The sequence below is a fragment of the Rhineura floridana genome, chromosome 1, assembly GCF_030035675.1.
Source record: "Rhineura floridana isolate rRhiFlo1 chromosome 1, rRhiFlo1.hap2, whole genome shotgun sequence".
Lineage (NCBI taxonomy): Eukaryota > Metazoa > Chordata > Lepidosauria > Squamata > Rhineuridae > Rhineura > Rhineura floridana.
The window spans coordinates 8791190-8814495 of NC_084480.1; the positions used below are offsets into that span (position 1 = coordinate 8791190).

The 23306-nt window shown below is 48.6% G+C and overlaps 1 non-coding gene across 1 annotated transcript; it reads right to left on the reverse strand.

Annotated features, from left to right (window-relative positions):
- Positions 1–885: 885 nt before the first annotated feature.
- LOC133376010 (5S ribosomal RNA) lies at positions 886–1004 on the reverse strand. Its single transcript, XR_009760392.1, has one exon. It is a non-coding gene; the product is annotated as a 5S ribosomal RNA (ribosomal RNA).
- Positions 1005–23306: the final 22302 nt, after the last annotated feature.

Sequence of the window (23306 nt, forward strand, 5' to 3'; positions counted from 1 at the left end):
CCTACAGAAAATGGAGGGAGCAACTAGAGGATCAGCTATCCTTGACTTGATTCTAACCAACAGAGATGACTTGGTGGATGAAGTGGCAGTTACAGGAACTCTGGGGGAAAGTGGCCACACTATTCTGTTGTTGTTATATGCCTTCAAGTTGATTACGACTTGTGGCGACCCTGTGAATCTTTTTTGGATATATTCATAGGGTTTTCATGGGGCTCATTCACATGGGAGCTGAAATCCGTTTTAAAGAAAAAAAATTTCCCATCGCGATAAGAGTTTAAAGGTTCAGATTTCTTACTTTATATGAGCCCTCAATTCTTTGTCTTCCATTCATACTGAAGGGAAAGGGTCAATCACGCAGCATTCTAATGACCACACCCTCTTAAGGTCAAACTATCACTTCCTCTAGTTGCTTTGGCAACCAAGCATGCTCAGTTTGTTCCAGAATAAGTTTCATTAAAAAAAAAAAAAAACTCGTGCCATCCAGGAGAAATACAAATATTTGTTTGAATGAGTTATGCTTTTTTGCACAAGTTAGGGGGGAAAGAAAAAAAAACACTGTTTGCAGAACGGGAGCCAGCAGGAAATGACATAAACAAAGGGAGGAGGAGGGAGTGGGTGTGGACTCACCAAAGCATCAGAGCCAAGTGTCTACAAGCCCCTAGACACGCAAAGCACAGATGGTTTTTCCTTCCCTTGTCGGATTAAAATTGGATTGATTTGTTGCGGATTAAAAGGGGAAAGCAGTGTGATGCCTTCCCTTTGCCTCCTACATCATGTGAACTGTGCAAATTAAGCAGGCATGCAAGTAGAACCCATCTCACATTAAATCGCCATGTGAACCAGCCCATGGTAAGAGGTATTCAGGTTTTCCATTGCCTTCCTCTAAGCCTACGGCACCTGGTATTCCCAGGCGGTCTCCCATCCAAGTACTAACCAGGCCTGACCCTGCTTAGCTTCCAAGATCAGATGAGATTAGGCATGTTCAGGGTAGTATGTCCGTAGGCCACGCTATTCTAGAGTTCTTGATTTCAAAGGAATCAAAAACTGAGAGTAGCCATACACTTACCCTAGACTTCAGGAAAGTCTATTTTAATCTGCCTGCTGGAAGAGGAACATCGTCGGAGGAAGAATATCGTTGCTGCCCAGGGAGAGCTACTATTGCCGACGTTGCTGCTACTATTGCTTTCGGTTTCTGGCCACTACCATCATTGCCTTTTTCTGTTGGTCTGCTGCCGCTTGACTGGTGCCACACCCTGCAGGATCAGGTCCCAGGCACTCACCTAGCTGCGACTGACTTCTCCATCTGTCCCTCTTTAGAGGGATATATAGATTCGCTGACCGAGGGGCCTGGGAGACCTTCTGCCTGCAGAAAAGGAACGTCACCACTGCCCAGGGAGAGAGAGCAGCTGTTGTTCACCACTGAACATTGTGGGTCACCACTGCCACGGCTCTACGTCGTCGACACCACCATTGTTGCTGCTTCTGTCCTTTGCTGGCCGTTGGGGCACTATTGTATTGCTGCTGTCTTACCGGCTGGCTTGGATGCGGATACCATCTTGCACTGGCGTTGTTGTCGGACAGTGCGGTGGCTCTGTCACCACGATGACTGTCTGTATGCCATTGATACCATCTGTTATTAGGACCACTACTCCATTTACTTTTACAGCTATAAAATTGATTATTGTTACTGGGTGATTGATGTATGATTGTGTTGTAATACATTTACGTTTAATTGTATGAGTGTGGATAGTTTTTATTTAATTTATAATGTATGTTAGAATGTATGGATGTGGATAATTTAGGATTTAAATCTTTCTTCATTACTGCAGTTTTAAAGGAGCAGCTAGCAGTCTCCGGGGTACATCGGGTGATTTTCTTGTTTTTTGCTTTTATTATTGGAGGGTAGGCCTGCCCTTCAGGCAACAGAGATAGGGGCATGTGTAAACCTAGGGGGGATGTGATAGAGAAGGATGGGGGCCAAGCCATACCAAGTTTGGGCGGCAGGTGCTGGATTGATGTTAGTGGCAGACCACGTCAACTTAGAGGAACAAGGGATAGATGCTTAATACCCATCCCCTGTTCCGGGTCTGCCCAAAACCAGAAGTCAACTGGGGGAAGCAGGATTCCTACCGACCTTCGACTGCTGCTGTGTAACGCCAGGTCTATAACACAAAAAACATCTGTCATCCATGATATGATTCTGGATGAGTGTGCAGACCTGGTGTGTATCACGGAGACCTGGTTGGACGAAGCCTCAGCTCCCATTCTTGAGGCCATGTGTCCACCAGGTTTCCATTGTGTGCAGCAACCAAGGGTAGGAAGGCGGGGAGTGGGAGTGGCAGTCATCTATCGGGAGTCTCTGGTTTTCACCAGGCCTCCGCTCCCAAGGACCAAGTTCATTGATTGCATGTACTGGAGGTTGGGCCCGAAGGACAGTTTGGGGATTCTGCTTGTGTACCGCCCACCCCGCTGCACGGCAGACTCCCTGACCGAGGTGCTTGAGTTGGTCTCGGATGTACGAACACTGACCCCAGAACTGTTAGTGTTGGGGGACTTTAACGTGCATGCCGAGACCACTCTCACTGGAGCCCCTCGTGATTTCCTGGAAACCATGGCTTCCTGGGAACTGTGCCTTAGTAATATTGAGCCCACACATGTAGCCGGTCATGCTCTCGACCTTGTATTTGTCCTGGGAACGGAGGTGAGTGGTCTGAAGTTGGGGGCTATTTCTTCTACCCCGTGTCATGGTCAGATCACTATCTGGTGAACTTTGATCTCTCAATGCCACACAGCCTCCGCAGGGGTAAAGGACCTATTAGAATGGTCCGCCCCAGGCACCTGATGGATCCGGTTGGATTCCTGACTGCGCTTGGGGAATTGGAACCTGCTGAAGGTCGTCCGGTCGAAACCCTGGTGACGGAGTGGAACGAGGGAATCACCAGGGCATTAGACCGGGTGGCTCCGAAACGTCCTCTCCCCCTGAACAGAACCCAGACAGCACCGTGGTACACACCCCGGTTGCGCAGTCTGAGACAGGAGGTGAGACGACTAGAACGCCGGTGGCGGAAATCCCGTTCTGAAGATGCTCGAACACAGGTTAGAGCAGCAATAGCTGCCTACCAGGTGGCAATAAAGGCAACAAAGAAGGATTTCTTTGCTGCCTCTATTGCATCCGCAGAGTGCTGTCCCAGGAAGCTGTTCCAGGTGGTCCGAAGCCTGGTCGGTCCAGTTGCCCAGGAACCCCTGGAACATTCTAAGGCTTCCTGTGACAAATTGGCAAGGCACTTTGCCGATAAAGTCAAACACCTAAAGAACTCAATTCCGTACGCCGTGGATGCAGTAGATGATCCAGAGTTGGCCAGCTGCAATCCGGTTCAATGGGATCGGTTCCGGCCTCTTCCTTCTGAGAATGTGGACAAGGTACTTTCAACTGTAAAGCCTACCACCTGTCTGATTGATCCTTGCCCTTCATGGTTCCTTATGAACTGCAAAGAGAAATTGGGCGAAGGGATCAGGGCGGTGGTAAATGCATCCTTGAAGGGGGGTGTAATGCCATCGGCCCTCAAGGAGGCAATTGTAAGACCTATCTTGAAAAAGTCCTCCTTGGATCCCCAAGTTTTGAACAACTTTCGCCCCATTTCGAATTTGCCATTTTTGGGCAAGATCATTGAGTGAGTGGTGGCAAATCAGCTGTCAGCACACTTGGAGGAAACGGATTATTTGGATCCATACCAATCGGGTTTCAGGACTGGACATGGTACTGAAACAGCCTTGGTCACTCTGGTGGATGATATGAGGAGGGCATTAGATAGGGGAGAATTCACCTTTCTTGTCCTCCTGGATCTCTCAGCGGCTTTTGATACCGTTGACCACGGTATCCTGATGGATCGCATGGGAGGTTTCGGAATAGGAGGCACTGTTTTACAGTGGTTCCGTTCCTTTCTCCCTGACAGGCATCAACAGGTAGCATTGGGGGATGAGGTTTCAGACCATTGGCCCCTCACTTGCGGAGTGCCACAGGGTTCTATCCTTTCCCCCATGCTATTTAACATCTATTTAAAACCGCTGGGAGCCATCATCAGGAGATTTGGGCTGCGGTGTCACCAATATGCTGATGACACGCAGCTCTATCTCTCGTTTAAATCTTCACCAGAGTTGGCTGTGGAGACCTTGTCCAAGTGCCTGGAATCCGTGAGTGGATGGATGGGAAGGAACAGGCTGAAGCTAAATCCTGACAAGACCGAGGTGCTGCTTGTGGGAGACAGAGGAAGGTTGGGCCCTGTTGACCTGAGGCTTAATGGGGTACAATTACCCCTGAAGGACCAGGTCCGCAGCCTCATACGTAGGCTGCAACCCTACCTCCCTGTTCATCAGCTCCCACTGGTAGTACATGCCCTGGTCACCTCTCGATTAGACTACTGCAATGCGCTCTACGTGGGGTTACCCTTGAAAACAGTCCGGAAACTTCAACTGGTACAGAATGTGGCGGCTCGTCTGCTCACAAGTCGTCGCCGTGTTCATATTACGCCAGTATTATTCAATCTATGCAGATGACACGCAGCTCTATCTCTCGTTTAAATCTTCACCAGAGTTGGCTGTGGAGACCATGTCCAAGTGCCTGGAATCCGTGAGTGGATGGATGGGAAGGAACAGGCTGAAGCTCAATCCTGACCAAACCGAGGTGCTACTTGTGGGTGACAGGGGAAGGTTGGGTATTGTTGACTTGGAACTCAGTGGGATAAGATTACCCCTGAAGGATCAGGTCCGCAGCCTTGGGGTTGTTCTTGATTCCAAGCTGTACATGGAGGCTCAGATTTCAGCAGTGAGCCGGGCAGCTTGGTATCAACTACATCTTATCCGGAGGCTGCAACCCTACCTCCCTATTCATCAGCTCCCACTGGTAGTACATGCCCTGGTCACCTCTCGATTGGACTACTGCAATGCGCTCTACGTGGGGTTACCCTTGAAAACGGTCCGGAAACTACAGCTGGTACAAAATGCGGCGGCTCGTCTGCTCACAAATAGCCGCCGCCGTGACCACATTACGCCGGTGTTAGTTCATCTACACTGGCTTCCAGTTGTTTTCCGGGCCCAATTCAAGGTGTTGGTATTAACCTTTAAATCCCTATACGGTCTCGGCCCAGTTTACCTGAAGGAACACCTCCAGTACCACCAATTAAGCCGCCTGACCAGGTCAGCCACGCAGGGCCTTCTCTCGGTACCACCAACAAAAACAGCTAGGTTGGTGGGAACTAGGGAGAGGGCATTCTCAGTGGCGGCCCCCACTCTCTGGAACTCCCTCCCATTCGATCTTCGACATGCCCCCTCCCTGGATGCATTTCGCTGAGCATTAAAAACTTGGCTTTTTGAACAGGCCTTCGGGACCTCCGGGGTGGGCTAATCTTTATCAATATTACTGAATGCCCATTGTTTATACACTGTTTTATGATGCTGTATTGTATTTGCTCTGTATTTTAAATTGTAATTTTACTGGAATTTAATTGTGTACGTCGCCTAGAGTGACTTCGGCCAGATAGGCGACACAAAAATTAAATTATTATTATTATTATTAAACTCAGAACAATTGTAAATAAGGTTCTGTGGCAAGCAACCCTAACGAGAAAAGGAAATTCTAATGGCACAATGGCAAACAATTCAAGACAGCAGAAGAAACCAATGCGGTTTCACAGAAAGCTTAGAGATTATCTGAAAACAAAAAAGGACACATACAGGAAGTGGAAAGGTCAGGCCACAAAGGAAGAGTACAAACAGGTAGCATGGAATTGCAAGGATAGCATCAGGAAGGCTAAAGCTGAGAATGAGATGAGCTTATAGAAAGATGCCAAAAGCACCAAAAAAGCTTTCTTCAGGTACATCCATAGACAGAGATAAGAAATGGTGGCACAGCTACTCAATGAGGATGGCAAAATGATAACAGATGACAAAGAAAAGGCAGAAGTGCTCAATTCCTACTTTGGCTCAGTCTTCTCCCAAACGAGGCTCTATGGCCCTCCTGGGAAATGTGAAATTGAAAGGGCAGGATTGCAGCTTGATTTTGGTCAATGGTCAAGGAATTCCTAATAACTTTGAACAAGTTCAAATCTCCAGGGCCCGATGAACTGCATCTTAGAGTATTAAAGGAACTGGCTGAAGAATTCTCAGAACCACTGTCTATTATCTTTGCGAAATCGTGGAGGACTGGTGAAGTGCCGAAGGACTGGCGGGGGGCTAATGTTGTCCCTATCTTAAAAAAAGCAGAAAGGAGGAACCTGAGAATTACAGACCAATCAGCCTGATATCGATCCCTGGGAAAATTCTGGAGCAGATTATAAAGCAGTCAGTCTGTAAGCACCTTGAAAACAGTGCACTGATGATTAGAAGCCAACATGGATTTCACAAGAACAAATCTTGCCAGACTAATTTTATCTCATTTTTTTATTGGGTACCCTTCCTGGTAGACAGTGGGACATAATATATCTCAACTTCAGCAAAGCTTTTGACAAAGTGTCCCATGATATTCTGATTAGCAAGCTAGATAAATGTAAGCTGAATGGAACAACTATCAGGTGGATCCACAGTTGTCTACAAAATTATACTCAAAGAGTGCTTATCAGTGGTTCCTTCTCAAACTGGGAGAGGTAATGAGTGGGGTACCACAGGGCTCAGTCCTGTGCCCAGTGCTCTTCAAGTTTTTTTATTAATGAGTTGGATAAGGAGATGCAGGGAATGCTTATCAAATTTGCAGATGGTACAAAATTGGGAGTAGTTAATACTTTATAAGACAGAAACAAAATTCAAAGGGATCTTGATAGGCTGGAGCATTGGGCTGAAGACAACAGAATGAAATTTAACAGGGATAAGTGCAAAGTTCTACACCTAGGAAAAAGAAACAAAATGTGCAGTTATAAGATGGGGGATATTTGGCTCAGCAATATTATATGCGAGAAGGATCTTGGGATTGTTGTTGATCACAAGCTGAATATGAGTCAACAGTGTGATGTGGCTGCAAAAAAGGCAAATGCTATTTTAGGCTGCATTTGCAGAAGTATAGTTTCCAAATTGCATGTCGTATTGATTCCCCTCTATTCAGCACTGGTTAGGCCTCATCTTGAGTACCGCGTCCAGTTCTGGCACTGCAGTTTAAGAAGGATGCAGACAAACTGGAACAAGTTCAGAGGAGGGCAACGAGGGTGATCAGGGGACTGGAAACAAAGCCCTATGAGGACAGACCAAAAGAACTGGGCATGTTAAGCCTGGAGAAGTCTGAGGGGAGATATGATAGCACTTTTCAAGTACTTGAAACATTGTCACACAGAGGAATGCCAGGATCTCTTCTCGATCACCCAGTAGTGCAGAAAATGGAATAATGGGCTCAAGTTACAGGAAGCCCGATTTTGGTTGAAAATTAGGAAAAAACTTCCTAACTGTAAGAGCGGTACGATAATGGAAGCAATGACCTAGAGAGGTGGTGGCCTCTCCAACACTGGAGGCATACAAGAGGTGGCTAGACAGCCACCTGTCGGGTCTGCTTTAACTTGGATTCCTGCACTGAGCAGGGGGTTGGACTCGATGGCCTTATAGGCCCCTTCCAACTCTACGATTCTAAGCCAAAAAAAGTATTTTTTTTTTCAAAAAATCAGGAAATAGCTCTGCTCATTTCTGAGTTGATCTGAGCCTCTTTGGAGGCATTTGGGACTCAGCCAAGTTGGGTTCAGACACAAATAGCTATGGGTTGGGTTGGGTGACCCAGAACAATTCATGGCTATCAGGGGGCATAGGATAGGAAGAAGAGGCAGGTAGAGAGGGAAAACAAGGCCAAGACCTACCTCAGATCCTGGCTGTGTCTTCCAGGAGGAGATAGCTTCCTGCCTGCCTGCTGCCTCTCCACCCCATCTCCAGCAGGATCAATCCTCTGGTGGTTCTTCATTGTAAGGGGGATGCTGTACAAGTGGATTTCCTTAGGGAGAGTCACTTGCTCATCATCACCAGTGCAGGATCACCCCCTCTGCTGATCAGCTGTTCAGCAGAGGGGGCAATTCTGCAGAATGCTGTAATTCTCCACTGAAGCATTGATGGGGGGAAGAAGGAATTGCAACACCCTGCATAATTGACCCCTGTCTCAGTCATGTGGAGGAGGAGATGCAAGGTCTCCTTTCCCTGCCCCTCTTCCTGCTACATGTTTAATTAGGTTTTTAAAACCTTAATTCAATAGTAAGCCTGTCCCTGAACTTATCTGGAAATTAGTCTGAGGCAGGGCAGAGTGGTGGTGCTGAGGTCAAACCAGAGTGGGTTGGCCTCATGACCCCCTGGGATCAAAGCCACAAGGCGGGTACCAGGCGCTGGGCATAGCCCTAATTAGAACCATGCAGTCAGTGGCTCTACCTGTCATTGGTTCTGGTTCCACCTACTGTTAGTCTCCAAGTGGGCACCAGCCACCACTGTCACCACAGCTATAATTCCCAGAATTCCTGGGGAAGAGCGATTGCCTGTGAAACCACTCTGTGAATTGCAGCTCAATAAAGGGAATAGGGGTAACAACTCTCAACATCCTTAACAAACTACAGTTCCCAGTATTTTTTGTGAGTCACCATGACTGTGTAAAGTGGTATGATACTGCTTTAAATGTATTGTTGCTCCAAGTGGTGAGAGACTCCCAAGAGTTACTGCTCTTACCCTAGGTTTGGTTTCCTTGGAACGAAGGTCGGCGGAGACTGTGGTGTCTTTAGGATATAAGGTTTTATTTACACATACATACAACCTGAGCTTAAGATGGAGAGTGTTAACAGCATTGACAGTCCAGCAGATCTTCTTTCCCCATCAGGTTTCCAGGCAGGCATCTGAAAGCCATGGCTTGAGCAAGCCTTTCTCTTTTTCAGCTTCCAGCTCCACACTTAGACTAATTCTAACACAGAGACCACTTCTCCAAGCATCATTTCCCCCCTCCTCATTTAATCCCCACAACAACAAGCCTGTGAGGTAGGTTAGGCTAAGAGGCAGGGAATGGCCCAAGGTCCATCAATGGGACAGGCTGTTGACAGGCTACTACTGAAGTTTTCTCATGGGCAGTAGACAGTGTGAGGCTCCAAGATGGCCCAGGATAGGGGAGGGCAGAAGAGGCTGGTAGCTCTATGTTAGTGGGGTAGTGGTGGGTTTTTCCAGGAGCTGTCCAATGTGCTGAGCCCCTATTTCTCAAATAGGGTTTAACACCATGGACAGCTCCTGGGAAACCCCAGAGTGGATTCCACTGCCCCACTGACATGGAGCCACCAGCCTCCACTGGCTGCTTGTTCCAAAGTCAGTCAAGCAGCTGAAGAAGGGTCCAATCTAGGTCTCTCTGCTGTGCCAGACTGGAGCTGGTGCTGAAAAATTGAGAGGAAGGGAATTCCCCATCACCACCTTCCACTCTGGCTGCTATGAGTGGCAGGGCTTTGAAGGCAGTGGTGTTACTCCATGCCAATGAACCAGACAACCTTGCGGCCAAGAGTTAGGATGGTTCCCTAAATCTGAGAGCAATGCAACTGAAGAAGTGTATGGGGGAAAGTCCATAGCTCAGAGGTAGAGCATCTGCTTTGTGTGCAGAAGGTCCCAGGTTTAGTTCCCAGCATCTCCATGTAGGGCTGAGAAAGGCTCCCTGCCTGAAACCCTGGCGAGCCACTGCCAGTCAGTGTAGTCAGTACTGAGCTAGATGGACCAAGGATCTGACTCAGTATAAGGCAGCTGCCTAGATTCCTATGAATGCATTTTCTTCCCCTCTAATTATATTTGCCTCCATCTTCCTCCTCTTCAAACTGGTGTCTCCTCTGTCTCAGGTTGACGATTGTAAGCATGTTTCCCTCCCTTTTATTTCTGTAAAATGTCGTGCACATTGGTTGTGCAGTAGCGACAACAAGAATAATGTGATATTACAACCTAATGACTCCAATTCAGAGACGCAAAATGTTGCATGTGAGCAGTAGAATGTAATGGCGTGAAGATGTGGGAACACACACATGAGGGCAGTATCAGTGGATGGAATGGCTCTGGATGACTTGCCTCTGAGTTAGGAATGGGGTTTGGTAGCTGGTTCCTATCTGTTTGAATTCTGACAGTCCAAGCTGACATTTTTTGTTCCGTATTGTTTGCCAATTCATGGATTTTTTTCCCCAGCAAAAAAACAAAATTGCTAATGAAAATGCTTATGCTGTAGGCACTTGTTCCACTGAGTTAATTTAAGAATGCATCAGCTTAGAGGAAAGCTGATTACGAAGACAATACCGTGAAATTCGGAGCCATTTTTTTTAAAAAAAAATGCCAATGCCAGCTGCAACCCATCGCAAGAAATCAATGATGGTCCGAAAACAATGCAGATGGTTGGATTATGTCAAAATCCGGTAATAAATCCGATTTGATGAATATTCTCCCCTGTCCCTACTCTGGATACACACCAGAGTCCACGCCATATGCAGTCGTTGGACAAGGAAGGATAGATTTCCTCCATAGGCATTTGGAGCACATTCTGAGACCATATGCACTTATGTCCTATTTTGAAAGACTGTGGGTGGGGGAAGGGGTGTCAAAGAAACCCCAGAAGAGTTCAGAGGCAAACAAGCCAAGATACCAGATATTTTATAAACCAAAGGTGATCAACGTGTGCTGCTAAGGACTATTCATTTAAATGCAGATTGGTTTCTTCCTCCTTGCAGCATTACATTCAGCACGTTTCATGTGGTGTGATTCTTCCTCTGCTACCGAGCAATTATCTCAAAAACAAAACAGAACAATAAAATAGGTGAATTATATCTCCAAGCTTGTGGCAGCCATTGCTACTTTTGAAACTTTCTTTTCATTTTCATCCTTCAGCAAATGGATGGTTTGGAGCTATTTTGTTTTATTTATTTGTATTTTTAATTGCACTCGGCACAATCTGAATGGACTACAGAGCTGAGGAATGAAGCCCAGCTGAGCCCAACAGTTGCTTTGCAGACACATCTTTGCCTGCCCTACACCTGATAGTGCAGGATGCCGGGTGTATGGTGAAGGTGGGCATAGTTTGGAAGAAAGCCCACAGTCCAAGGCTCCCCAATGCAGGATAACATTGATTCAGTTTGCATTTAAAGGCAATTACCGGGACTGGAACGCAGCCATTCTTTGAAATCTCCACTGGGCAGTGCAGTTCTCCAGCCCAGTCACGTTTACAAAAAAGTGTGTACTAGGGCAAAGTGAGCACAAAAAATACCTATATTAGTGAAAATAACATAAAAAATGTGTTAGACCGGGGGAAATTGCTTTGCAAAATTGTGTATGTTAAGCAAAATTGCATACAAAGTTTATTTATTTATTATTTAATGTATATCCCGCCCTTCCTCCCAGCAGGAGCCCAGGGCAGCAAACACTTTAAAACATCATAAAAACAGATCTTGAAATACATTAAAACAGCATTAAAAACATTTAAAAATTTTTAAAGGGTTAAAAACATTATTAAAAAACATATTAAGCAATTCTAACAGAGACACAGACTAGGATAGCTCTCAACTTAAAATGCTTGTTGAAAGAGGAAAGTCTTCAAAAGGTGCCGAAAAGATAGCAGAGATGGCGCTTGTCTAATATTTAAGGGGAGGGAATTCCACAGGGTAGGTGCCACCACACTAAAGTTCTGTTTCCTATATTGTGCAGAACGAACCTCCTGATAAGATGGTATCTGCAGGAGGCCCTCACCTGCAGAACGCAGTGATCGACTGGATATATAAGTTGTGTATATTAGGAGAAATTAGAGCACTCAAACACTGATGAAATTGACATAGGGATTTTTTTTTTTTTTTAAAGCAAACTGATGTGAAAATGTGAAGAACTGAATTTAAGATTGGAAAAAATGAGAAACAGAGAGAAATGAAATTGACCACATTGGGAAACTCAAATGTGCAGCCGATCTCAGCAGAAAGCAGGCTTCAACTCACTGCCCATGAGCTGATGGGTAGTGATTTCAAGCTACCTGGGTTGGCTGTGTGGCTGAGTTCTCAGTGGGGAAGTTGCTTGCACAGGTGACCCCTGCAGAAAGCTTGCTTGAAGTAATTGCCCATGAGCTGATAGGTGGTGACTTCAAGCCTGCTATCAGTGGTGCTTCAGAGCACCAAGCAAGGGTCTTTGCAAGCTCTGTGTGGTGCTTTGAAGTTGCAACTATCATCACCTGGAATCATTATGAAACCAGTTGATTGACAGGTAGGCAGCCCCACCCTCCTGACAAATTTGGCCAACAAGGGGTAGGGGAGAGGGACCACTAGTCAGATCATGTTCCCCATCCATGCATTTTTTGACATATTACTTGGCTAGAAAATTTCACTGGAAATTTTGGAGAAGTGCAAATTTTGAAGGATGGCTGTGTTTTGGTTCATGCATTCAATACATTCATGTGTATTATTTCAAAAAGAGAGATAGCTGGTTTCATTTTTAAATGTGAACCCAAACTTAATTTCTCCCCCATCCCTAAACCAATCCCATTGGCTGCTGAACTTCCTTTCTTCTTCCTGCCAAACTTCAAATATGGGAAGAGGTGAAAGTTTTGGCTGGGATCTAGATAAACAACACTCAAGGGTGTATGCAAAAGTGAAGTCACTGGGGCTGTTCAGAGCCTTAAAGTCACCTATGTGTGTAATTGCCTGCTAGATTATGCTTTTGCAAACTCGGATGGCGATGGTAGAAAATATGCAAAGCGAAAACCCCCAACCTAGATGGGATGCAATTACTCTTCCAATTTACAAGGTGATTTTAGCTGCTTAAATCTGCATCTTTCAACACTTGCAAAAATGTTACTTTTCAATGCTAAACTTTTTCAAGGATATAACACAAGTTTTCATCTCTGTGAAAAGGCCTGCATTATGCATCTTCATTGCAGCTGTTAGAGAAAGCAGACGGCTCTATGCAAGAAGCTTGGCTCACTGTCGTAGAGATAGCACAGGACAAATGGGGCAGGTTTGTGTACATGTGGATGTCATTCCTATGGGACATGAACATGGGGTCCTCTGGAATTGATCTGCCCAGCCACCAGGACTCTTCTTGGGCTGATCTATGCCTGTAACTGAAAATGGGATAGTTTATTTAATTATTTCAGCAGTTTATACACAATAAAGTTACAAAAGATACAGTGGTGATAAAATCAGTTGAAATTAACTATAAATTTGAGGGGGTGGGGGAAGAGAGCCTTAAAATGTCTCACCATGCACTGAAAGTTTAACTGGGAGGTAAAATTCTGATCTCAGCCAGAAGGGGGTTCCACACAGTTGGGCCCACAGTACTGAACACATGGTTCCTGGTTGATATACCATCATGGGTGATATCCAATGCTAGTCCCATTGAGGTTAACGGACATGGCTAATTTAGGTTCATTAATTTCAATGGTTCTACTCCGAAGAGGACTTTGTTGAAAATAATCCCACGTATTGGAGTCATGGGGACCACTAACACTGACTCCCCTGAAAATCTCAGTGATCAGGTATGGATATCAGGTGTCAGGCAGTCTTTAAGGTTTCCTGAATCCAAGTTGTTAAGTGCCTTGTAAATTAATACAAGAACCTTTTGCAGTTGAGGTGCGAAATAAAACACAGAGACATCAGCTTGGGTTGAACAAGGGCCACTTTATTAAATTACAGCAAACAGAAAACCCAATTTAAAGTGACCTGCAGAGGGAAACCTAGGTGCGGGAACTGACTTTAAGCAAGTAGCTTGCCATACAGCTCTCGGGCGACCTGTTGGGGCAAGGGCAAGCCCATGTACTTACCCCTTACCCCGGCCACACCTTGTAGGTGAGTAGGGGGGCCTTCCTACATCATCCCCACCCGGGGCCGGATAACCCTTGGGTAGATGAGATAAGTTGGCCCCAGAGGCAGCCCATATCCTGTTCTCGAGCCGGAAAAGCCCTGACAGACAGGCCTCCGAAACCGCCAATCACCTCCAAAGGTGCCTAAGGGGTCCACCTAGTTGTCCTTACCTATTTCCCCTCCCGCACCTTCCCGCCACAAAAGGGGGACAAATCTCTATTTAGTCCCCTTTACCCCACTGCCGAGAAGCACCTCTCGCAGACACCTCTGCAGGTCCCCGAAATATGTCGTTACCTGCATCTTACAGGTGAACGTCATCGGCCCTGTATAGTTCACTCTTCCAATGCTGAATGTGGGGATGCAGAATGACTAACCCCCATGCCCAAGAAGAGCCAACTGTGATGTTCCTATATTAATGTATATATGGTAAGTGTTGGTTGTTTAGAAGATACATGGTAAGTGGAGTGAAAGAGGAGGGGGAGTGAATGGGCAGTAGAATGCTAGATGATTGGCTGAGTGTTTATAATGGCTGAACGTATAAAAGGAAGAGTGAGAGTGGAATCAGGGGGAAGAAGAGAAAGAGTGGGTTGTTTGGTGGGTTTAGAGAGTTGTTTGCCAGGAGAGAGTGGAGAAGGAGGGGGGTGGAGTTCAGATTAGTATTGAATAAAACCATATGCTTATGTGCCTTAAGAAGAAATCTTGTTAATCTTGTTAGCTTTGTTATCTTTAATAAATACTTAATTTGGTTTACCAAAGGCCTGATCCTTGGCTGGGGTTTCACAGACCAGAAGGGAGGGTAAGGTAATGACCAAGGCTGAAGGGAAACTGTAACAAATGGTGGCAGCGGTGAAGAGAATAACAATACCAGTATTCAGAGTCTCTGGGAATACTAGTATTAGGACGTGACTGGTGGTTGCCTAGCAGGGGGATCTGTTGAGATCTGTGCTAGAGCGGGGAGAGAAACAATAAAAAAGGACAGTCCGGACTGGTGGAGTCCCTGGTGGTGCCTAGTGACAGGGAGTAGCCACGCGCAGGTAGGAACCTGACAGGGAGAGCCAGGGAAGGGCGTCACACGAACCGAATCAGCTGGTTAGCCTTCCTTCGCTAAACCCTGCATGTGAGCATGTCTGACCACAGCAGACGTACCGAAGGCTATCATTGCCTTGCCAATTGCATGTCACACATGGCTGCCAACTGAGGGCCTTGCCCTGAGTATCTGAGGCTGTCGTAGCCTCTCCGCTGCATGTCACACATGCTTGCCAACTGAGGGCCTTGCCCTTAAGTAACTGAGGCCGGCGCAGCCTCTCCGTTGCATGTCACAGATGCTTGCCAACTAAGGGCCTTGCCCTTAAGTAACTGAGGCCAGCACAGCCTCACCGCTGCATGTCATCCATGCTTGCCAACTGAGGGCCTTGCCCTTAAGTAACTGAGGCCAGCACAGCCTCTCCGCTGCATGTCATCCATGCTTGCCAACTGAGGGTCTTGCCCTGAGTAACTGAGGCCGGCGCAGCCTCACCGCTGCATGTCACAGATGCCTGCCAACTGAGGGTCTTGCCCTGAGTAACTGAGGCCGGTGCAGCCTCACCGCTGCATGTGACACATGCTTGCCAACTGAGGGTCTTGCCCTTAAGTAACTGAGGCCGGCGCAGCCTCACCGCTGCATGTCACACATGCTTGCCAACTGAGGGTCTTGCCCTGAGTAACTGAGGCCGGCGCAGCCTCACCGCTGCATGTGACACATGCCTGCCAACTGAGGGTCTTGCCCTGAGTAACTGAGGCCGGTGCAGCCTCACCGCTGCATGTGACACATGCTTGCCAACTGAGGGTCTTGCCCTTAAGTAACTGAGGCCGGCGCAGCCTCACCGCTGCATGTCACACATGCTTGCCAACTGAGGGTCTTGCCCTGAGTAACTGAGGCCGGTGCAGCCTCACCGCTGCATGTGACACATGCTTGCCAACTGAGGGTCTTGCCCTTAAGTAACTGAGGCCGGCGCAGCCTCTCCGCTGCATGTCATCCATGCTTGCCAACTGAGGGCCTTGCCCTTAAGTAACTGAGGCCAGCACAGCCTCACCGCTGCATGTCATCCATGCTTGCCGACTGAGGGCCTTGCCCTTAAGTAACTGAGGCCGGCACAGCCTCACCGCTGCATGTGACACATGCTTGCCAACTGAGGGTCTTGCCCTGAGTAACTGAGGCCGGTGCAGCCTCACCGCTGCATGTGACACATGCTTGCCAACTGAGGGTCTTGCCCTTAAGTAACTGAGGCCGGCGCAGCCTCACCACTGCATGTCACACATGCTTGCCAACTGAGGGTCTTGCCCTGAGTAACTGAGGCCGGCGCAGCCTCACCGCTGCATGTGACACATGCTTGCCAACTGAGGGTCTTGCCCTTAAGTAACTGAGGCCGGCGCAGCCTCTCCGCTGCATGTCACCCATGGTTGCCAACTGAGGGCCTTGCCCTTAAGTAACTGACGCCGGCACAGCCTCACCGCTGCATGTCACAGATGCCTGCCAACTGAGGGTCTTGCCCTGAGTAACTGAGGCCGGTGCAGCCTCACCGCTGCATGTGACACATGCTTGCCAACTGAGGGTCTTGCCCTTAAGTAACTGAGGCCGGCGCAGCCTCTCCGCTGCATGTCATCCATGCTTGCCAACTGAGGGCCTTGCCCTTAAGTAACTGAGGCCAGCACAGCCTCACCGCTGCATGTCATCCATGCTTGCCGACTGAGGGCCTTGCCCTTAAGTAACTGAGGCCGGCACAGCCTCACCGCTGCATGTGACACATGCTTGCCAACTGAGGGTCTTGCCCTGAGTAACTGAGGCCGGCGCAGCCTCACCGCTGCATGTCACAGATGCCTGCCAACTGAGGGTCTTGCCCTGAGAAACTGTGGCCGGTGCAGCCTCACCGCTGCATGTGACACATTTTTGCCAACTGAGGGTCTTGCCCTTAAGTAACTGAGGCCGGCGCAGCCTCACCGCTGCATGTCACACATGCTTGCCAACTGAGAGTCTTGCCCTGAGTAACTGAGGCCGGCGCAGCCTCACCGCTGCATGTCACAGATGCCTGCCAACTGAGGGTCTTGCCCTGAGTAACTGAGGCCGGTGCAGCCTCACCGCTGCATGTGACACATGCTTGCCAACTGAGGGTCTTGCCCTTAAGTAACTGAGGCCGGCGCAGCCTCACCGCTGCATGTCACACATGCTTGCCAACTGAGGGTCTTGCCCTGAGTAACTGAGGCCGGTGCAGCCTCACCGCTGCATGTGACACATGCTTGCCAACTGAGGGTCTTGCCCTTAAGTAACTGAGGCCGGCGCAGCCTCACCGCTGCATGTCACACATGCTTGCCAACTGAGGGTCTTGCCCTGAGTAACTGAGGCCGGCGCAGCCTCACCGCTGCATGTGACACATGCTTGCCAACTGAGGGTCTTGCCCTTAAGTAACTGAGGCCGGCGCAGCCTCTCCGCTGCATGTCACCCATGCTTGCCAACTGAGGGCCTTGCCCTTAAGTAACTGACGCCGGCACAGCCTCACCGCTGCATGTCACAGATGCCTGCCAACTGAGGGTCTTGCCCTGAGTAACTGAGGCCGGTGCAGCCTCACCGCTGCATGTGACACATGCTTGCCAACTGAGGGTCTTGCCCTTAAGTAACTGAGGCCGGCGCAGCCTCTCCGCTGCATGTCATCCATGCTTGCCAACTGAGGGCCTTGCCCTTAAGTAACTGAGGCCAGCACAGCCTCACCGCTGCATGTCATCCATGCTTGCCGACTGAGGGCCTTGCCCTTAAGTAACTGAGGCCGGCACAGCCTCACCGCTGCATGTGACACATGCTTGCCAACTGAGGGTCTTGCCCTGAGTAACTGAGGCCGGCGCAGCCTCACCGCTGAATGTCACAGATGCCTGCCAACTGAGGGTCTTGCCCTGAGAAACTGTGGCCGGTGCAGCCTCACCGCTGCATGTGACACATGCTTGCCAACTGAGGGTCTTGCCCTTAAGTAACTGAGGCCGGCGCAGCCTCACCGCTGCATGTCACACATGCTTGCCAACTGAGGGTCTTGCCCTGAGTAACTGAGGCCGGTGCAGCCTCACCGCTGCATGTCACACATGCTTACCAACTGAGGGTCTTGCCCTTAAGTAACTGAGGCCGGCGCAGCCTCACCGCTGCATGTCACAGATGCCTGCCAACTGAGGGTATTGCCCTTAAGTAACTGAGGCCGGCGCAGCCTCACCGCTGCATGTCACAGATGCTTGCCAACTGAAGATCTTGCCCTTAAGTAACTGAGGCCGGCGCAGCCTCACCGCTGCATGTCATCCATGCTTGCCGACTGAGGGCCTTGCCCTTAAGTAACTGAGGCCGGTGCAGCCTCACCGCTGCATGTCACAGATGCCTGCCAACTGAGGGTCTTGCCCTTAAGTAACTGAGGCCGGCGCAGCCTCACCACTGCATGTCACAGATGCCTGCCAACTGAGGGTCTTGCCCTTAAGTAACTGAGGCCGGCGCAGCCTCACCGCTGCATGTCACAGATGCCTGCCAACTGAAGGTCTTGCCCTTAAGTAACTGAGGCCGGCGCAGCCTCACCGCTGCATGTCATCCATGCTTGCCGACTGAGGGCCTTGCCCTTAAGTAACTGAGGCCGGCGCAGCCTCACCGCTGCATGTGACACATGCTTGCCAACTGAGGGTCTTGCCCTGAGTAACTGAGGCCGGTGCAGCCTCACCGCTGCATGTGACACATGCTTGCCAACTGAGGGTCTTGCCCTGAGTAACTGAGGCCGGTGCAGCCTCACCGCTGCATGTCACACATGCTTGCCAACTGAGGGTCTTGCCCTGAGTAACTGAGGCCGGCGCAGCCTCACCGCTGCATGTCACAGATGCCTGCCAACTGAGGGTCTTGCCCTGAGTAACTGAGGCCGGTGCAGCCTCACCGCTGCATGTGACACATGCTTGCCAACTGAGGGTCTTGCCCTTAAGTAACTGAGGCCGGTGCAGCCTCTCCGCTGCATGTGACACATGCTTGCCAACTGAGGGTCTTGCCCTGAGTAACTGAGGCCGGCGCATCCTCTCCGCTGCATGTCATCCATGCTTGCCGACTGAGGGTCTTGCCCTTAAGTAACTGAGGCCGGCGCAGCCTCACTGCTGCATGTCACAGATGCCTGCCAACTGAGGGTCTTGCCCTGAGTAACTGAGGCCGGTGCAGCCTCACCACTGCATGTCACAGATGCTTGCCAACTGAGGGTCTTGCCCTGAGTAACTGAGGCCGGTGCAGCCTCACCACTGCATGTCACACATGCCTGCCAACTGAGGGTCTTGCCCTGAGTAACTGAGGCCGGTGCAGCCTCACCACTGCATGTCACACATGCTTGCCAACTGAGGGCCTTGCCCTTAAGTAACTGAGGCCGGCGCAGCCTCTCCGCTGCATGTCACACATGCCTGCCAACTGAGGGTGTTGCCCTGAGTAACTGAGGCCAGTGCAGCCTCACCACTGCATGTCACACATGCCTGCCAACTGAGGGTCTTGCCCTGAGTAACTGAGGCCGGCGCAGCCTCACCGCTGCATGTCACAGATGCCTGCCAACTGAGGGTCTTGCCCTGAGTAACTGAGGCCGGTGCAGCCTCACCACTGCATGTCACAGATGCTTGCCAACTGAGGGTCTTGCCCTGAGTAACTGAGGCCGGTGCAGCCTCACCACTGCATGTCACACATGCCTGCCAACTGAGGGTCTTGCCCTGAGTAACTGAGGCCGGTGCAGCCTCACCACTGCATGTCACACATGCTTGCCAACTGAGGGCCTTGCCCTTAAGTAACTGAGGCCGGCGCAGCCTCTCCGCTGCATGTCACACATGCCTGCCAACTGAGGGTGTTGCCCTGAGTAACTGAGGCCAGTGCAGCCTCACCACTGCATGTCACACATGCCTGCCAACTGAGGGTCTTGCCCTGAGTAACTGAGGCCGGTGCAGCCTCACCGCTGCATGTCACAGATGCTTGCCAACTGAGGGTCTTGCCCTTAAGTAACTGAGGCCGGTGCAGCCTCTCCGCTGCATGTCACAGATGCCTGCCAACTGAGGGTCTTGCCCTGAGTAACTGAGGCCAGTGCAGCCTCACCACTGCATGTCACACATGCTTGCCAACTGAGGGTCTTGCCCTTAAGTAACTGAGGCCGGCGCAGCCTCACCGCTGCATGTCACAGATGCTTGCCAACTGAGGGTCTTGCCCTGAGTAACTGAGGCCGGCGCAGCCTCTCTGCTGCATGTCACAGATGCCTGCCAACTGAGGGTCTTGCCCTGAGTAACTGAGGCCGGTGCAGCCTCACCGCTGCATGTCACAGATGCTTGCCAACTGAGGGTCTTGCCCTGAGTAACTGAGGCCGGTGCAGCCTCACCGCTGCATGTCACACATGCTTGCCAAATCCCAACAAAGAAAGGTTTTGTTATTGTTGTGAAGTCATCAGGAAAGGGTGAAGAGTCTGCCTGGATCTTAAAATGCAGCCTCTGTGTCAAAAACAGAGTCTAATCTTCCATCAAGGCAATTTGTCAGGAGGGTGGGGCTGCAATCATGCCCCGTTCATCAGCTGCACGGCGAGCGGGGCGACTTAACTTGACCAAGTTTTAAAGCCCTGGAGTTATATGCTAATATTATTCTGTCCACACCAACAGTTTGGCGACAGCCTTTTGCACTGCCTGGACCTTCCAGACCAAGCCAAAGGGTTGCCCAACACAGAGTGCTTTGTAATAATTGAGTTGTAAGGTTAATAACTGGATCTTAATCAGTATTGTTGAATAATGTAAGGGGATTGCAAACATGAAGGCTCTGGGCTCCAAACAATGTTTGGACTTATTTTTTTTAAAAAAATAATTTTTAATTTTCTATGGTTGATTACCATTTGTATAGTTCAAAAAGCAATAAAATTTAAACTGTTTTAAATACTGTATTTTTTTAAATATAATGTTGAGCCCACCCTGGGACCTAATGGTGAAGGGCTGGTAAGAAATCCGATCAATCAATCAATCAATCATCATCACAGTAAAGAGCCAGACTAATCCTTAACCACACAGTTTTGTATTTATTTGTATAGGTTTTTACCCTACTCTGTCCAAAGGGTGCTGGCTGGCCAATGACATTTTAGTAATGAAAACAAAATGGAAATGGACTGCCTTCAAGTTGATCCCAACTTATGGTGACCCTATGAACAGGGTTTTCATGGTAAGCGGTATTCAGAGGGGGTTCACCATTGGCTTCCTCTGAGGCTGAGAGGCAGTGACTGGCCCAAGGTCACCCAGTGAGCTTCATGGCTGCGTGGGGATTCGAACCCTGGTCTCCCAGGTCATAGTCCAACACCTTACCAGAGAACAATGGATGCAGAAGATGTCAATGAGACTAGAGCAGAGGACAGCTAACCAGAGAGAGTACTTTGTCAGGGTCCTAATCATGTATGGCGTTCCCCTCATATCCAAGAAAACACAAATAAATGCATGCTGCTCAACACAGAAAGGCCAGGACCTCCGTATGGGAACAGATGAACACAGGCACATACCTGTCCCTACGTTTTGTTAGTATAGCTACCTTTTAGATCAGCAGCATCACAGCAGATTGAGAGGGTGTATGTGCGACTTTATTTTACAGCATGGGGCCACAGTACCTGATGGAACGCCTCTCCCAATATGAACCTACCCGTACACTGCGCTCAACATCGAAGGCCCTTCTCCGGGTGCCTACTCAGAGAGAAGCCCGGAAGGTGACAATAAGAAAAAGGGCCTTCTCAGTGGTGGCCCCCGAACTATGGAATACCCTTCCTGATGAGGTCCGCTTGGCGCCAACATTACTATCTTTTCGGCACCAGGTAAAAACCTTCCTCTTCTCCCAGGCATTTTAGCATTTTAGTATTTTAGTATTTAATATGTATTATAGTATGTGTTTTATTATGTTTTTAATTTTTGATATAATTAATTTGTTTTAAACTGCTTGATACATGCGGTTTTAATTGTATGTCAGATGTTTTGTCTGTTGTAAACCGCCCAGAGAGCTTCGGCTATGCGGCGGTATATAAATTTAATTAATATATAAAATAAATAAATAAATCTGTAAAAGGGCAGACTTTTTTCTTTGCTACAATCATTGAGGCTTCAGCTTTGGTAAAATAATAAAAAAGAGCTTACTTTATTGAAAGAAATACGTAATAGATAGGAAAGGGATCCTAGTTCTGACTAACTAGCTAGGTTGAAAGTGTAAAGTCCAGTCGTGGTCTTTGACATCATGCTACAGATAAGAAGACAAAGCAAAGATATCTCCTGTCCTTAAGAGACAGAGGAGACGCAGGGAGGAGAGCTAGAAGATGTGGTTCAGCATCCCTAAGAATATCAGTTTACAGGAAGGAAAATTAGCAGATGAGCAAAGGTACTACAGTCTTGGAGGGCTCCTCTCTATCTCCCTTCAGACATGCAAACCCACCCAATTCAGGGTGCATTCCCACAATTTCAACATTAAACCTCATGTGTTCAGGTAAACACCTGAACAGGGCTGAAGATGCCTATGACATATCTTGACCACAGGCTCACATGTTTTCTCTAGGTCCCAGGTAGAAAGGTTGGGGGGAAAACCATAAAAAATGTGCCTGGTCATATTGTAATTTCTTTGCTTCCCTCACAAGTTTCACCTGCGCAAGAATTTACAACTGCACTTTAAAATGTCACTTCTAGACAAACCCCAGGCCCCATCTGTATAATACATTTAAAGCAGTATAATACCACTTCAGCTTTCCCCAAAGAATCCTGGGAAGTGTAGTTCGTGAAGGCCCTATTCCCACCACAGAGCTACAATTCTCAGAGTGATTTAACAATCCCTATTACTCAGGGAACTCTGGAACTGTAGTTCTGTGAGGGGAATAGGGGTCTCCTAACAACCCTCAGTGCCCTTCACAAACTACACTTCCCAGGATTCTTTGGTGGAAGACATGCCTGTTTAAAGCGGCATCAGAGTGCTTTAAATGCATAGAGCAGATGGGGCCTCAGTGGCAGCTATAACTATTTCTTTTGTTTCATTTTTCATAATATAACTTCAGCTTCATCAGTATAGATTCCCCACCACCACCTCATTGGCACACATTTGGAAGATCTCCAATGGTTTTATTCGGGGAACAATTTCTATGGGATTATTATTATATAATTTTATGCCATATGTGTCCCACTCTCCTCTTTTGGAAAACAAAACAACAGCTGACTCTACGGATAAAAGTCGAAAGCATTTACTAGTGTCGTATCCCCATTGGAAGCTCTGTTATGAGGCACTTCAGAGCTTGAATTTGCACCTGAAACGGCCACTGCCCGTCCTGCCAACCCCATTCAGGAATAATCTGCAGCACAAGCACCTTCCTTTCTGTGCTCCTCTGCCTTCATCTCCCCACCACAAGCATCTTCCTTCTGCTGTTTTGTATGAAGTCCTGCTCTGTCACAATTCAGTTGCTACCCTGCAATTTGGCAGAAGGAGGCAAAAGAGTGGGTCTCTCTGAAGAGTTTTAGAGC